This window comes from Peromyscus californicus, unplaced genomic scaffold (genome assembly GCF_007827085.1).
Source record: "Peromyscus californicus insignis strain IS unplaced genomic scaffold, ASM782708v3 Scaffold_13__1_contigs__length_99412109, whole genome shotgun sequence".
Taxonomy (NCBI): domain Eukaryota; kingdom Metazoa; phylum Chordata; class Mammalia; order Rodentia; family Cricetidae; genus Peromyscus; species Peromyscus californicus.
In genome coordinates this window covers 74,393,659-74,410,279 of record NW_026294424.1, presented here as the reverse complement: position 1 = coordinate 74,410,279, position 16,621 = coordinate 74,393,659, and the positions used below count along the sequence as shown (strand labels likewise).

Here is a 16,621-nt window from a genome sequence, read left to right as displayed (position 1 = left end):
GATCGCTACAGTTCGCTGATGCTAAGCTGTATGCTGTGCACGTACAATACAATGAACCAAGAAATTCTACCTATTATTTACACAGTGACAGATAAAAGAAAATGAGGTGGAGCTCGATAAACAAGCTCTCTTCTAAAGTAGATTTAGACACTATTCATCCCCTTCCTTTCAGCCCAGAAGCCTGCTTAGCTGCAACTGTGAAATAAATTCCAGTCCTCAGAACATTTCGAGGAGGAATAATGTTCAAAACGGGCTCAGGCTTTCTTTGTCTTCTCTTTGAAACTGATTAGGTGTACTTTCAGATGAATAACTGGTTGGCATCTCAAAGAAGAAAGATTATTTTTAGACAAACACAAAATAGCTAATTTAAGTTGTCCAAATAACAAGAGTACTTAAGATTTGGACTCAGTATTGTAGCTGAGAACCATTATAAATACCTTGCCTGGTGGACCTACAAACAAATCATGCCGTATCAAGTTTTGATTCTTATCAAATCCCACCAAAAGACAATTGATGGTTTAATATTAGCGCAACATTTTCTGTTAAGTCAAACTGATTACAAAACAGTAGTGAAATTTGTTTCTTAAACTACCTTCAAGAAACGATAAATGGACTAAGACGGTGGAAATATAATCACTGATGAGTGCTCAGGAAGTAATAGACATTAGATTCAGTGCTGGAAAGAAATGTTACATAAGCAGTAATTTAATTTAACTTTTCAATTTAAGGCATGCCTGGTCACATGCAACTCTCTGAAATGAAGCATTTCAACAACTCACCATGAGTCTGCTTTAGAAAGTAATCTGAAAATCTATAAGAGTGGCAAAAAAAACTTACTGCACAACAGCACTTTCTCTAACTGCTAACGCACAGAGATGGGCAAATGAGAAGGATTCAGCTCAGTGAGCCACGCTGTCCTGCACACACAGGAGAACTCGCACACCAAACCATTCAAAGGGCTTCGGATCCAGGAGCCACAGTCTTCCTGTCGAAGTCTGTCTATAGCTTAAACTTCTCCAAAACACAGTCCAGTCTGTTTTGTATAGAACAATTTTACACTCCTTTAAAATACTATGAATTGAAACATGTCTGACATTGGCTCCTTTCTTATTAAGTCTCTGATGAAGGAAACAATTGCAAGGATAAACCTGGTGTTTCCTATGTTTTATTTTAATTTAAAAATTATATCTATTCACTAAGTATTTGTGTGGGTGCACATGTATGCACACATGTGCCACAGAGTCACGCAGCAGTCAGAGGATGACTTGCAGGAGTTGGTTCTCGTCCAGTTTGTGGTTCTGAGGGATTGAACTCAGGCCGTCAGGTTTGGCTGCAAGCATCTTTACCTGCTAAAGCCACCTCACGGCTACCTCCTCCAACACATAAAGTTTAAACAATGATTTGGACAGTCCAGTTCTCCTAACAACTAGCTCAGTGACTGTGTTTAAATCCGGAGAGAAATGATAACAGGATGGAAAGATTCCAATGCTGTTCTAAAGACAGCAGGCCTCCTTAGAAATTCTGCTAGGGTAAGGTATTAGGGGACCACTCACCGTGCATGAACTTCAGATTTCCTCAGCTATACAGAGAAGAAATATCTAACTTCAATAGACACTATAATATATTGTCCTTCTATTATTGTCCCTGACTTGAGGGATATTAGTGTTCATTCAGACTTTTGATATCATTGTACTTACTATCGAAGAAAAATTATAAGGAAACCCAAATTATATAGGTGTTAAGGGAGTGCATTTAGATTTTGCTATACATTGAGAAATATAAAATGCTAAGATATATAAAATGACGATACACAAATGTCCTTCTGTGGTTGACTTGGAAGACTGTACAGCAGGTTCAAAATACCCTGAAAAGAGTGACTGTTTCAATATAATTCTGAAAAAGCAACTTCAGATTGCGACAATAGATGAGAATCACCTTTTGAATAATTTTTAGCTCCCCTCTCAACTGATACAGATCATTTATTGACCCAAGAGTTACAATTACTTTGTTAAAATGCTGAGTGCCTCTGGAACTTTAAGAAAAGAATGGAACATGTTTATAGAAGCTATGCTACACATATCATCACACAAATACATCTTGGTGTGCACTTAGGAAAGCACTCAAGACATCTATTTATGAAAGTATCATTGAGCTGCCACAGAACATCTCTTCATGTGCTGTGGTCACTACTGTGTCCTCATGATGTAGCTCATAGCTGACATATTCTGAGAACTCGAAAATAGGTGCCAAATTAATGGCTAGATCAATTTAGCTTTAAAAAGTGGTTATTTATTATGCACTGGAAGCATATATTTTTATGAGAAATTTTCTTAAATATATATACAGAAATAAATTCAAGTGTCTTCCTTCTATAAAGGAAATCTCACACCATTATATTATGATATATATTATTAGTTTGAAAGGCAATATATTAATGTAGTAAGCATTTTAAATTTGTGCTGCATTATATACAATGAAGAATACCTTCCCCAAAAGCATATGATGAATGCTGGTGCTGTACTATCAGTAACTCTATTAATAGTGAAAAGAACTAATTTCTACTTTGAACCATGAGCAGTCATATAAACACACATTGAAATCTCAATTAGGAAAAAGTAATGCTATATAGTAAAATGGGTTATAAAGTGGGTTAAATGATAGCTATATAATTCCTAGTTAGGGAACAGTAAGTCTCTTTTGTACTGGATAAAGTAGGATCAAATCTGCATTTGACTGAGCTGTTTTAAAGTCAATTATATCAAGTTCCAAAAGAAATACATACGTAAATAGAAATGTATGATGAAACCGAGCCAACCTGCCCACACACCAACAAGCAGCTCTTCAACTTTGTGGGTTTTATTTTAAATAAAAACACCAATTAATGATCCTTAATATATGGAAACATAACAATGGTTAAACTCACTCCTGATATCTGATATAAGCTGTCCGCTACCACCAAGCCTCCCCTATAATTGGTACGATTATTCACTATTCTATCAAGAACTCTTCCCCATCACCTGTTAAAAACCAGAGAGCAGCTGGGCTATTTTACGTAATAAGGGACTTGGGTTTTCAAGGCAATGAGGGAGCAGAATCAGAAGCTCTTAGCAGCTGTAAACCAACTCAAGGGCTCCACCCTTTTACTACTGAAGAAAAGTCAGCTGTTGTCCGAACAGCTGGCAAGTAGGTGATGAAAATAAGTATTACCAGCATTGTAGATTTTATGTATGAGATATCCATAGTCAGGAGGCAAAAGACAGTAACATTAAAAGATGTGATAAAAGTGGGAAAGAAACACAGAGAAAGTTCATGAGTGACAATATACAGATGCTAACAAATGGTGGCTGAACTACTTGCAGATATTACGGAATCCTGTAAACCTGAAATCTCTTTTCAAAAAATAAAGATATGTTCTAGAAGGTGTTTACTACCCTATCAGAAAGCAAGGAAGCAAATTATCATTTGAACTCTGTCCTCACTCCCCCATCTGTCTGCCACTTAATGCTATCACAGTTTGAGGATGTGTTCAAAATAAAGTACGATCATTATGAACAGGAAGGCATTGTGGCAAATTTTAAGATAGTTCCTCTAGCAGGAAGCGTTTTGTGAATGACATTTTTACAGGCACTGGATTGACTTAGCGAATCCAGCATAACATTAACCATGTGCCATACAATTAACAAAGAAACAATTTGAGAAGCATGGACATGGCCTTTGGTCATTTCATGTAATGCCTAACCTAACGACAACACTGGTTATGGTGCACAAAACCAGCCCAAAGGAAGAAACTCACTGTGCTGGAAATAATGCCAGGGCAAGACATGGAGGAGCAAGAGGCAGACAACAAAGCTTAGTAAACTGAGGTAAAAGCCAGTCCTGAGTTGAAGGATGAGTAGGCTTCATCTATAAAAACCTTTTAAAAGTGCATTTCAGGAAAAGAACAGCACATGCAAACACAAAGAACATGATAGATGAGAAAGGGAGCAGACAGGGAGACAGGAAGGATTTGCTGAGTAGCACTCAAGGTTCAGCGGAGGCTAAAACCCTTACATGTGTAATAGCACTGATCTACACGTCTCTCTGATTTTTCTTCCACTGTCCTTGACAGAGTGTCAGAGGAAGCCAAAGGAAAGAGCAAAACTGAATGTGCTGCAGATAGAAGAGGCACCGAGAAGGAGAAAAGGGAGAAACACAATGCCCAAGATGCCACCACGTCTTCATTGGGCACGGCACAACCCACTCACCAGTTTTCAGGGCAGTTCTTCAAATCGGCATCTGCAGAAGAGCAAGGAAAAGGAAAAGATTATGTGGAGAATGCCCTATTTAGTAAACTCTTCATTCACCTCTAAACAAATTAGTTCACAAAAAAAAAACAAAAAACAAAAAACACTGAGCTTAAAAGACACTAGGCAAACATGAGTGGAGGAAGAAAGAACTGGAAAGCAGAGAGAGACACAGAAATCAGAACAGCCCTGTGACCACAGCACACATGCATGCACGGGTAAAGATTATCACTGTGCCCATCACTGTTGGCTACTGTTCAGACCCTATCCTCTTTCTGCCATAGTGCAGAAGTTCCACCCCGAAAGACACTCTGCTTGAATGGGAGGCTGATTCCATCCGTATGTCTCCAGTTACCTAACTCAGGGGACAGCCACTCGGATCAAGCCAGAACTGGTTGTATTTTATTCTTTCACTGCACAACAACCTGATTCAATGCTAGTTTAGTTTTCTCATTACCAGAAATTCAAACTCACATAGGAGAGCATAAAATCCATATATTTACGCATGCATATATCTGTTGTTTTATAGTAATGTAGATCCTCTTTAAAAAAAAGAAGAAGAAAGAAAAAAATCTGCATGTTGCCCATGATTTTGTCCAAATAACACTTACTTAGGTTCTATCAAATGGGTATTTATAAAAACAAAACATTTTTAGAAGTAAAATATCGGCAGAGAGTAGATGACCTGATATACAAGCTTAATCCCCACTACTCTACTGTTGGATCAATAGAAAACAATTCCTCCCCTTTAATCATATTTACTACTATAATAAATCACTGTTTACTGGAGTCGGCTATTAAACTTTCACAGATAAAGGTCTCAAACTGAACTCCATAACCCACAAACTTTCATTCTATAAAATATGACAGGCTGGGAAAGTTAAGTAGATCTAATGGTAATAAATGATCCTGGTCTTTGCATTCTGTCAATTAATGGTATGTTTAAAATGCAATATAAATTTAGCTTACTGTTGAGAAAAAAGTTAATAAATCCAAGGACAGTAATTGACTAGGTTATTTCAGTAGTAAAGTTAAGCTGAGTAAAATCAGTCCAAATAATGTGGTTAGCTTTATTAGATTGCATAGGGAAACAATATCCTTTAACTGATTTTATAATGACAATGTTAAAATCAACCTTGGGTTTCACTCAAAAAAAATTAGACACAATAGCCTTTTAATATTACTTGTCAAAGTTTCCACAGTCAGAAATGTTTGTGAAGAGGACCAAAATTAGATATTAAATAGTTTGCTCTCAAAATAAAATAAGGCTTTAATGACTTGTCAGTTTTAGAAATTAAAATTTCTAATTCTATCACTTATCTTTCATTTTAAATGTAAGCCACTTGTCTTCATAGATACTTCTAGAACTACATTCTTCTCCCATGCACAGACTTCTCCCAAGAGCAATAAAACAGTAGATGATCTCTTTGTTCATTAGTTATCACTGCCTAGGAGAGGAAAGATTACTCTGTGGACAGACCTTGACAGTCTGTCACCGATGTCAATATTCTTCAGTTCAGCAGAAGAATGAGATAAATTGTCAATAGACACATAATCTGGATGTGTTCTTGCTTTTGTTCTGTATAAATTTAACTCTTGAAGGAGATCCCTATAGAAAGCCAGTTGACTTCAGGTCTACACTGGGTTTGTGACTGAGGTTCACTAGTAACACATCAATTAGTTTCATCATCATTGGATGCTTTTACTTACTCCCCATTTGGTTTGAAAGTCAATTATACCAATATACAACAGGGACAGAGGTGTCTTATCGATTCACCTACTGAAACTTTGTTTATCTATAGACACCCACATATCACCTCTTTTGGTGACTATTCAATGGATTACCTTGTTGAAAACTGTTTACCCCCTTTATTCCTAATGCTATTTGCAAACTTTTCATACCACTTGTCCTTTTCCAGCCAAACTTAAAAACAGACTCCTTAAACCATGGGTTATGCATGACTAATATGCCTGTGGACACTGCCTTGCATAAATTCTTCAATAACTCAATCATAAATTTTTTTATCAAATTCAATCAGAAAATTGATATATACTTTAATATTAAACTAAATATTAACATTCGCAAATGTATTGATGAGGTATTAAGAGCATGGCAGTCTGTGAAAATGAAACTCCCAACTCCCACTACATTCTGTTTACCCAACAAAATAACAGCACATTCCTAAGCCGTTCAGAGAAAACTGTTCACCACCAACAGCCTTCAGGCAATGAGAACTTGTGTACTGGGAATTTCTGTGTTATTGTCTGCACTGCTAATCTAATGTTCACGAAAATTTATGCAACTGTCTCACAGGAAAACTCCTTGGTGACACAACCAGACCTTGATTTGGGGGGTGTTTCAGACATTAATCTTAAGGCCAAGCTTACCTAAAGATCAATAGTCCCTGTTTAAGTTATCATGTGTGTCCTGTGTTTCAAATATAAATCGATATATAAGAAAAATGGAATAATTCTAAAAATTGTGAAACTCTCACACAGCTTCCAGGCTTCCTTTGGGCAATTAACACTGATGTGTTTAAAAAACACTGGAGCACAACTTAATCTGTCTGAAAGATATTCGCTCACCTCATTTAACACATACTTACTGAACACCAACTACATGCTTAGTCCTCTGCGGGCAATAGATATACAACAGTGCCCCATAATAGATACAATCATCTCCTTACTGAGCTTACAATGGGCACGGGGAGTCAAATATTAAACAGATAATCAAGCAAATAAAATGATGAATAATGGCTGCCCAGGAAACAGGCTGGAGTGAGAGATGGTGCCCTGGGTTAAGACAAGAGTTTGTGTAGGTTCTGATTATAATGAATCACAAGTGAAGGAACAAAAGAGGCCTCCAATAGCATTTGCCATTAAAGAAGTAAGGTGAAAATAAACAGGACGACAGAGACAGAAGGCAGAGACAGCACTTGGGTCATTTAGAATTGTGTTCAAGGAATAATAGAACGAAAGTAACTACATGACCAGTATATACTGCACAAAACACACTGTGCCAAATACCAGAACAATGTAGTAATTTCCAAGATACACTATGCAATGTGTAGTATATTTTTACCAAACAATACACCAGTAAGCAAAGCAAAGTAATATAACAACCAAACAGTAAGAATGCATGGACTATCCAGTTACAATTTTGCACTCCCTAGAAGTCTACACAAAATGCTCTAAATAAGGGATAGTGATTTTACTAAGACAACAGAAGATTCAGATTTAAAGGGAATAAGTGTGAGAATTCATCACTTCGAATTGGAAGTTCAGATTCTCAGTTTTTAAATAACTTATAAATTCAATAAGACCTAAATATGCAAAGCACGGTTTAAAAGCACGTTCTTTCCAACATCAGACATAAAAATTGAAAAAGCAATTCTAAGTCAATTATAAATTAATCTATATAAGCAGGGCACTGATGAAAGTAGTTCCATATATTGATGCCTAATTCAAGAATCTATCTGGCATCTAATTTCCTAATAAAGGTTTTAAAAATACCCTTGCTCATCACTGAAGATCTGGAAACTCTACTGGACCACATATTCTCATTGAAAACATCAGGCCTACATGTTCATCAAAACTAACCAATTGTTCATTTTTATTATTTCTTTGAGAATTTTGCACAATGTATTGTGATCATATTCACTCCCACTCTACCTCTAACTTTTCCCAGATTCACTCCCATCTCCCCAGCCCCTTTCACCTACTTGCCCTCCTTTTTATTCCTGTAAAACAGCACATCAAGTCAAATTAGTGCTACTTGAGTCCTCATAGGTGTGGGGCCAATCACTGGAACACAGTGGACATGCCAGAAGTCATGGTCCCCCTTCTCCCAGAGGCAATCCTCTTTAGCGAACCTCAGGGCTGTGCAGTAGAGACAAGGCAGATCCAAGAGATTCTCTCTTCAGCTAGTCTAACCAAATTGCTGTGCTCCTGGTTCCAAATAATGTATTGAAGAGTGATAAGAGAAGGTACCTTATAGTGACCTCTGGCCCACACAGATGCACATGCAGACATGTGCACGCTCGTGAATATGCCACACATACACAAGCAGAAAAGAGATGAATGGACACTCGGTCATCAAAAAAAAAAAAAATGAAAGAGGAAGGGAGGCCTGGAGGAATGGATATATATATATATACATATATATATATATGTATATATATATGTATATATATATTAGATCTTATTTAAATATTAATAGAGTAAGAAAAACGTAATATTAAACATCTGTCCTGTTTTACATATATTCCAGGAAGCTTTACCCTGACAAGTAGGTGGCATTCTCTATCAGACCTGTGGAGGGTTGCAGGTGTAACTCAGTGGCACAGTGTTCACTGGCTAAAAATGAGGCTTTGGTTTCTGTTCCTAGCATCACCAAATAAAAGATAAGCAAACACACAAGTGTGATCAAAAATCTTGCAAGATCAATCGGGAAAACATGCCTTTTATGGTTTTATTTACATACACGACTCCCTAAGCTTCTATATCAGAGCCTAAGACCCGGTGAGATAATCCTGAGGGGAGTCTTAGGTGTTGTTCAATATATGAAAACCAAGCCCTCGAGAACTTACTAAGAAGCACAATAAAAGGATTCGAAGGATGTAGCCAGACTATTTTTGCTTTTCTATTTTCTCGCCAGATGTGTTTGTTCCCTGCCATAGCAGGACACAAGCTGTCAGTCATCGTCCTGGAATCAAGGAGGAGCCCTCACCAAAGACATAATCTCTGGACCTTCCCAGCTTCCAGAACCGTGAAAGGGAATTTCTATTACTTATAAATGAGCCGGTCTCATGTATTTTGGCTATAGTAGCACAAATGGACTAAAACAACCCTAACTAGCTAGGTCTGAAAACTGAAGTGGTCTCCTAGGAAGCACTCAAGCAAACAGATATTCTGACTGATGAGTGTAAATGAAACAGCCGGTTCTGCCTCAGGAACCTATTTTCTAATTCTAAAGTAACAACACTTCTACTTCAGTGTAGTTTGTTTTTCTGTTTTAGAATAAAGCGATACCCTGAAAAAAAAAATCCTATTTCCTTTTGAAGCTAAAAATTCCTTACATTCCAACAGCATTAATACTTTTTTTAAGAAAAAAAAATGTATTTCTTGTGGCTTTACTGTTTTTCTCTTTTTCTTCCCTGGAAATTCACTTTGACTTATTTTGCTAGTCTTGCTCTGTTCATGTGTAAGTGGGCAGGCAGCAAGCAAGGGAGATGGAGATTTAGACAGTCAATCATCCTGTTCACTCAAGAGTTTGAAGTGTTCTGTTTGTTGTCTCCTGGGAGAGCAGCATCCATAGTAACAAATGCAAATGCATTTACTTTAGGGCTATTTTAGTAGCCATCAATGGAATGGGGGTGAAGGGAGTTATATGTAGGACCAAGACTCTCTAGGCTCTAGGGATCAGCAATAATTTACTCTTTAAATAATAATGGCTAAAATTCCATAGGTTGTAGTTTGATACACATTAAGCAGCCAGCCACATGTTTAGCATCTATGCAGCAGCCCTCTGTCTACTATCAGAGTCCTAAAAATATACCCTGCATTGTGTCCATGAACAAAATGACTTGGGTCTGTATGAATATTTCATCATTCCTACTTGACTTTGTTCCCCTACCCATTGTTGCATAAACCACTGAAAACAAAACAAAAACAATAGCAAACACTTCCCAGGGGCAGTTTTTGAGTGGACACCCAGCCTCTCCACAGGATTTCTTGGAGGACTTTCCACCAAGAAGTAGAACCAAGAACTTTCTGCAGAGCAAGTTGGTGTGTTTATGACACTTCCAAGATAGTCCAAAATGTGGCCCATTCCGATGCTCTGTAACCGGTGGGTGTTCAACAATCATTTTGTTTGAGAAATAAACATACTGCATCACTTTCTGTAACTTTTAAATATAGCACATTTATGACAATGAGTACTGATGATTGAATGTAGTACTTTTACCAGTGACCACTACTCATTATTAACGTGGATTGAATGCTTTTGGTTAAATATCTTTTTCACTCTTAACAATAATTCTCTTCCAGCTTCATTTTACAGATGAGGTTACTGAAACTGAGCCGTTAGGAAATTCCCCCTAAAATATGACATTGCAAGTATTAACATCCAGATTTGTTTGAAACCAACCTCCAACTCTTAATTTTTTCTTTACTACCTATAACTGGAGCCATCTCTTTTAGTTTGATCCTCAAAATAGAATGGATGGTACTAATAGAAGCAAAATATGTAATGGTTTTAAATTTTTCCAAGACATATTCACATGCATAGTCTTATACACAAAGATTTAAATCTTATACACAAAGATTTAAAAACATCACACTTTCACAAAAATAATGTTTAATTCTGTTACAAAATATTTAGATAAACTCTGCCAATGAATCTCTACATACTTATGGATAACACAAGGAAAGTGAAATTTCTTTTCTGTTGGGTGGATCCATTATTTGTTAAAATGTTAAGTCCCAACGTGATTAGTGTGTCAGTAATTTCTAACTTGATTCACAGAGACATTCTAAAGAGCCACTGTCAAGGAGCACAGTAGCTGTGTCTGCTGCAGTACTCAGTTTGTGCTCCTGTACTACAAGAACAAACGCTAATTACTGCTCAGCCCTAATGCTAATCTCAGCATCTGCTAATTAAAAGATCACATCTTCTGCAAAGTCAGCATTACCATTCAAATGAAAACATTAATCAGTTTGAAAAACTCAAGATCAATCAGCTATAAGGAAGAAGTGTCGGCCTCCAAAGAACGGGTAACAGCCCAAACCTAGGGCTGCAAGAGAGCAAGTGTCCAGTTATTCATCTCAGTTGCCTACAGTCACTATTGCAAAAGTTACCCAGGAAAACATTTTTCTGTGTTCCAGGACTTTCCATGACTGTTTGACAACACATGGGCTTTATATACAAAATCACAACATCATGTGACTCCTGAAGAGGGCTTGTTAAACATTTGATGCACTAGAGATATGATTACTGACCAGATTTTAAAAATAGATATTGCAGAGTTTTCAAATAGATAATGCAACTTGGTGAGCCATTTCCAGAACACTAATAACTACAGAAAAGCTCAGTTGTATTAATTATTCTCCAGCTGTTTTTAGCTTCTTTAAGCTGATAGTTCTATTTTTAATGGTCTTTACTAATATGCAGACCATTCAAAGTAGAGACTAGAAGATGCTTCACAGTTCTACAGAAAGAAACCTGCTTCAGAATTGTTCAAGGACAATAAGAGACCAAAGACACAGATATGTTGGTGGTAGTCTCTCTAGTCACATTAATGTCATTCCTTCTGTGGAAGGAGAAAGACTAACAGGAATCTCCCCTCTGTGTAGCAAAATACAACTTTCTTTCCTGTCACTAAATAAATGGCCAGTGAAAACTCATGTCAAAAAACTAAAACTTGGATGTAAAGTTTAAGGTATCAAAAGACAAAAATATTTTAATACCTTAAATTACTTAAAATTGAAAACACAGAATATCTAACTTTTCCTGCAGTCATGATGAATACACACACACACACACACACACACACACACACACACACACACACACACACTGATAATGGAAAGATTTCCTCCAATTTCAGAGAACTGCTTATGATTCATGTATTCAAAGAAAATACTATATGAAAAGTAAATTTAATTCTTGATGCAAAGCCAATAATGCATAAAAGATTAAGGGCTGGAAAGATGGTTCAGCCATGAAGAACACTTGTTGCTCCTGAAGAAGCCCAAGGTTTGGTTGCCAGCACCGACATGGTGGCTCACAACTATCCATAATTTGTAGCTCCAGTTCCAAGGGATCCAATGCTTTCCCACTGTGGGAACCAAATATGCATGTAGTACACACACATACATACAGGCAAAAAGAAAATAAATAGATCTACAAAAATTAAAAATATTAAAATAAATAGTTATGAGAAATATAACTGCAAATAAGTAAGATTTTATTTTAAAATTAACATGCAAAAAAGATATATTAATATAATATTTTAATACAAAGTCAGTTCATGTTCTTCTTTATTTAAAATAGAAAACTCAGACCTATAAGGACTTATTTTCATGCAGACAAGTAGTTTTGATATATAGGATACTTGCGAAATCTAGCTCCAATACACTTTATTGGATTAAGAAATGACTAATAACTTCTTATGACAATTATATTTCCAAAAATTATTAGTAAAATTTATTTTGCATTCCTTAAAGTTAATAAGGGTGACAACGTGAGTCTATACATCTTACAATGACTTCTACTTATGAGAGCTGGAAACCATTAAAGCTAGTTTGTTTTCATAACATTGATACACACCCACAAAATTTTTATTCCATTCAGACAAACACTGGAAATTCTTATTAGGATAACAACCATTAATAGAAAAAATACTTACATAGAGTACCAAATAAACAAGAAAATCTTGAGAGTTATACATTTCCATCTTATGTATCACAGACAGAAAGACACAAGGTGCCTCATGTTCACATTCCATAAGAAGAAAGCTCATGATATGCTTGAAGATATTAATACAGGAAACAATTATATTAAGAAAAAATTAGGATCACTCAGAAACACACTCATCATTCACAAGCTCACATAGTACAGAATACTTGCATAAAGAGAGAACTTACTAATTTCCAATAAGAAATAATCACCACAAGGACCAAAATACCTGAGGCCCCATCTGCTAGTCTGTCCTCTCCCTGAAGACTGGCATTGAGGAAGTCAAACATAGGACCAGATAGGAGTCAACCAACAGGATTAAATATCTAATAGCATCCATACTCCGACAACTTGTCTCCCAACAGTGACCAACAGGATTAGGATTTGTTTTGTATTATCTGAGCTAAACAGGTCTCATTCTGAGCGGTACTACTGCCGCCAGCCCTTAGAAAAGGAGGTCTTTAGGATAACTTGACATATCTGTGCCATCTACCCTTCACTCGTTCTGGGCTCAACTCACTGTTGATGGGTTGCCCTCATTCTCACAACCCTTCAGTGCAGAAGGTCCAGCACATAGTAATATCTTTCTAAAGAGAACACACCATATTGTACAGCATGCTTCATGCAACCAGTCATATAACCAGAAAAGATGTGCTATTTTAAAAAAAAATATGGATGTGTACCAAAAGAAAAAAATACAGGTAAACTAATTCAGCTCTTCCCTATCACAAATACAGGTAAACAGTACAGAGTGGATCTTAATTTAGTACAGATCTCCAGAGTAGATGTAAGGTGTACAAGGCCCATGTTTAGAGTGGGAATCTGGAGTCTGAAACTATCTAATGTTCTCTAAGAATTCACAACAATCCATTCTACTGGATAAATAAGAACACATTTTCTCATTCACATTTTCTAGCCATGAGGTAGATTTTGTGTCTACATGTGTAGAAAGGGAAATTGAGACTCCTGTCTCGTCAGAGTGTGTTGGGATTTCACTTCTGCTGGTGCTCTCACATCTAGAAACAAGATCTGAGATAGGCAGTCACACAGGCTGATCTTCACAGATACCTGTGATTCATCTTTCAACGCTGATGAAGTTTTCACTCTTCTTTCCCAATGTCTTTTTTTTGTTAGCAACATATTTGACGGAAAGTGGCTGAAGGAAGAGGCCATGTTCTACTGTAGCACTGTTCCCAGGACCTCCTCATACTTAGCTCTGTAGCCATACTCATGGTAGCTTGAATGTGGATAGTGGTATGAGTTCCCTGGTTCCACAACATAACTCAATTGAAGGGCCATAGGTAGAGTGTTTTTGTACCGTTTACCACTATGTTATTTTCATTTATCGGGTTTTGTTGTGGGAAGGGCAGGTACATATGTTACAGCAGATGTGTAGAGGACAGAGGACAACTTGCACCACCAAGTGCACTCCAGGGACAAAACCCAGGTTGTTGGGCTTCACGACAAATTCTCCTTTACTCCCTGACCATCTCGGTCAGTTCAGTGGGACTTGGTTTTAAAAGACATAATCATCTTACAATTACTATAAAAATTCATCCTGAAGAAGTCTCCTACTGTGGAAAGAAGTCACACTTGAAGTTTTTTGTTGTTATTGTCATCCCTCAATTTCCAACCACGGTAATCATCTTCCAGGCAACAGCACCCTCATTTAAAGTGCTCTGGAAAAGGTCACTAATTGCACAGAACAAGAGTTTCTGAAGTACTCTCTTCAGCATCAGGCTCTTTGATTATTCCTTTTGCTTTCATTTTCTATTCCCTAGCCCCCCAATCTCAGCACTCTCCATGGTATCATCATGGCACATATTCCATGCCTGCAATTTAGATGGCCTCTTAGAAGCTAATCTGCATGCTTCCCCTTACCTCAAACCCATTAGGAGATATTCTACTCTGTAATTCTACCCAAATCTATTTCTTACCTCAAGATCACTACCTCTAGTCTGTACCCACAAAGGAAAGAGACATACTGAAAGGAGTTCTTCCTCGCCACTTTTTAACAATCTTCTAAAACTGTAAAATCATACTACCCTTTACCCCACTAATAACTAACTGGTAAGTGCAGCACGTTTGTTTCTCTTTTGTTGTTTATCTTAATTTAGGCATCAACTGTTTAAGATTGTGCTGTCTCCTAACTCTTCCAGTTCATTCCTGACTGTGTCTGGGGCTTTGGCTTGATACATTCCTATCATCCTCATACGAAATGGTCTCCTTACTAGGACTAAAGCTCTCTCAGCCATACTTTACTGACTCTTCTAAAAAACAAGTAGAATGAAAACACACACACACACACACACACACACACACACACACACACACACACACTTCCTTATTTGCATCTTTTTAAATTTATGTATTTCTCTGACGTAATCATTTCCCATTTCTATAGAATTAAAGTTTACAGCTGGCCTGGTATGTGTTGAATTAAACTTCGTCATATATTCTGATGTTTTCCAGGTCTTTGCTTACATTTCAGCTTCTCAACAACACCTAACCTGAGATATGTAATATGGTATCTGTCTTCCATTCCCCCCAGTTAATTGCCCACAATGTCCTCATCCTGCTGTAATTGTTTCTTCCTTAGCACTTACCACCTTCTGTATTAGCCTACTAATGCACAAAGAAGAAAAATATATTAAGCATAGTAAGTGGTCCAAAGGTCAGATGCTTCATGGTGTTAGAAGGAAAGCAAGCAGAACCACAGGCAAGTAAGATGTAAGAAGGTAAAATGGGAGATTCTACAAGAAGAGCAAGAATGATAGTTTGTGAGTTGTGTTGTTGCTCAGTTGGCACACTGCTTGTCTAACATGCAGAAAGCACTGAGTTGGATATCAAGCACCGTGTAAACTGGGGATGGGGGTGCACACTTCCCCCTGACTCAGGATATATAGACAAGGTGATCAGAACTTAAAAGCCATTTTAGCTATATATCTAATGAGATTAAGGTCAGCCCCCCCCCACAACACACACACACACACACACACACACACACACACACACACACACACACACAGAAAGAGAGAGAGAGAGAGAGAGAGAGAGAGAGAGAGAGAGAGAGAGAGAGAGAGAATATTTCCTAACTAGACTCAAATGCCTACTCGAATTTGATCACTCAAATGCCTACATAGGATGAATTTAAATGAAAAAGAATGTTAAAGCACTTAGACAAAAGCCAAGTTCAAAGCCTTAAGTAGAACATGATTTTAGCATTGGTACTGGGCGAGTTATACATCTTCATTAAGGTAATCAAATAAAATAGATAATGTTTTTTTCATGATGAACTTGAGTAATGGTTATAAAATGAGTAAGTCTGCCTTAAAGTCTATATAAATACCCATGGACACAATTCTTCACAGAGTTATATGATAAAGCCATTGAAATCAAGTCATTATCACTACACATTCAAGATGATAAAGCATGAAAATCAACCTTGCTCCATCCATTTGCCTGCAAACCTCATGATGTCATTGTTTTTCTCTGCTGAGTAGTACTCCATTGCATATATGTACCACATTTTATTTATCCATTCTTCAGTTGAAGGGCATCTAGGTTGTTTATCCTGAGTGAGGTAACCCAGATTCAGAAAGACAAACATGGTATGTACTCACTCATAAGTGGATACTAGATGTAAAGCAAAGGATAACCAGACTGCAACTCACAACTCCAGGGAGGCTACCTAGTAAAGAAGACCCTAAGAAAGACACAGGGATCGCCCAACAACAGAGAAATAAATGAGATCTACATGAGCAAACAGGACGTGATGGGGGTCGGGGGGAGGGTAATAGAGGGCAAGGGTCGGGGGAAGGAGAGCTTAGGGGAGTGGGAGGGCCCAGCTGGATCAGGAACAGAGTGGGAGAACAAGGAA

General features: G+C 37.3%; 1 protein-coding gene across 35 annotated transcripts in view; it reads right to left on the bottom strand.

The window, feature by feature from the left end:
- Positions 1–16,621, bottom strand: part of Adgrl3 (adhesion G protein-coupled receptor L3) — a 754,357-nt gene that overhangs the window by 702,368 nt on the left and 35,368 nt on the right. For 31 of the 35 annotated variants that reach the window (XM_052735282.1, XM_052735248.1, XM_052735252.1 and 28 more), the window contains exon 2: positions 4,245–4,275. The exons of the other annotated variants lie outside the window; for them this stretch is intronic. The gene's annotated coding sequence lies outside the window, so the exon portion shown is untranslated. The remainder of the gene's footprint in view (positions 1–4,244; positions 4,276–16,621) is intronic. 35 annotated transcript variants of the gene reach the window in all.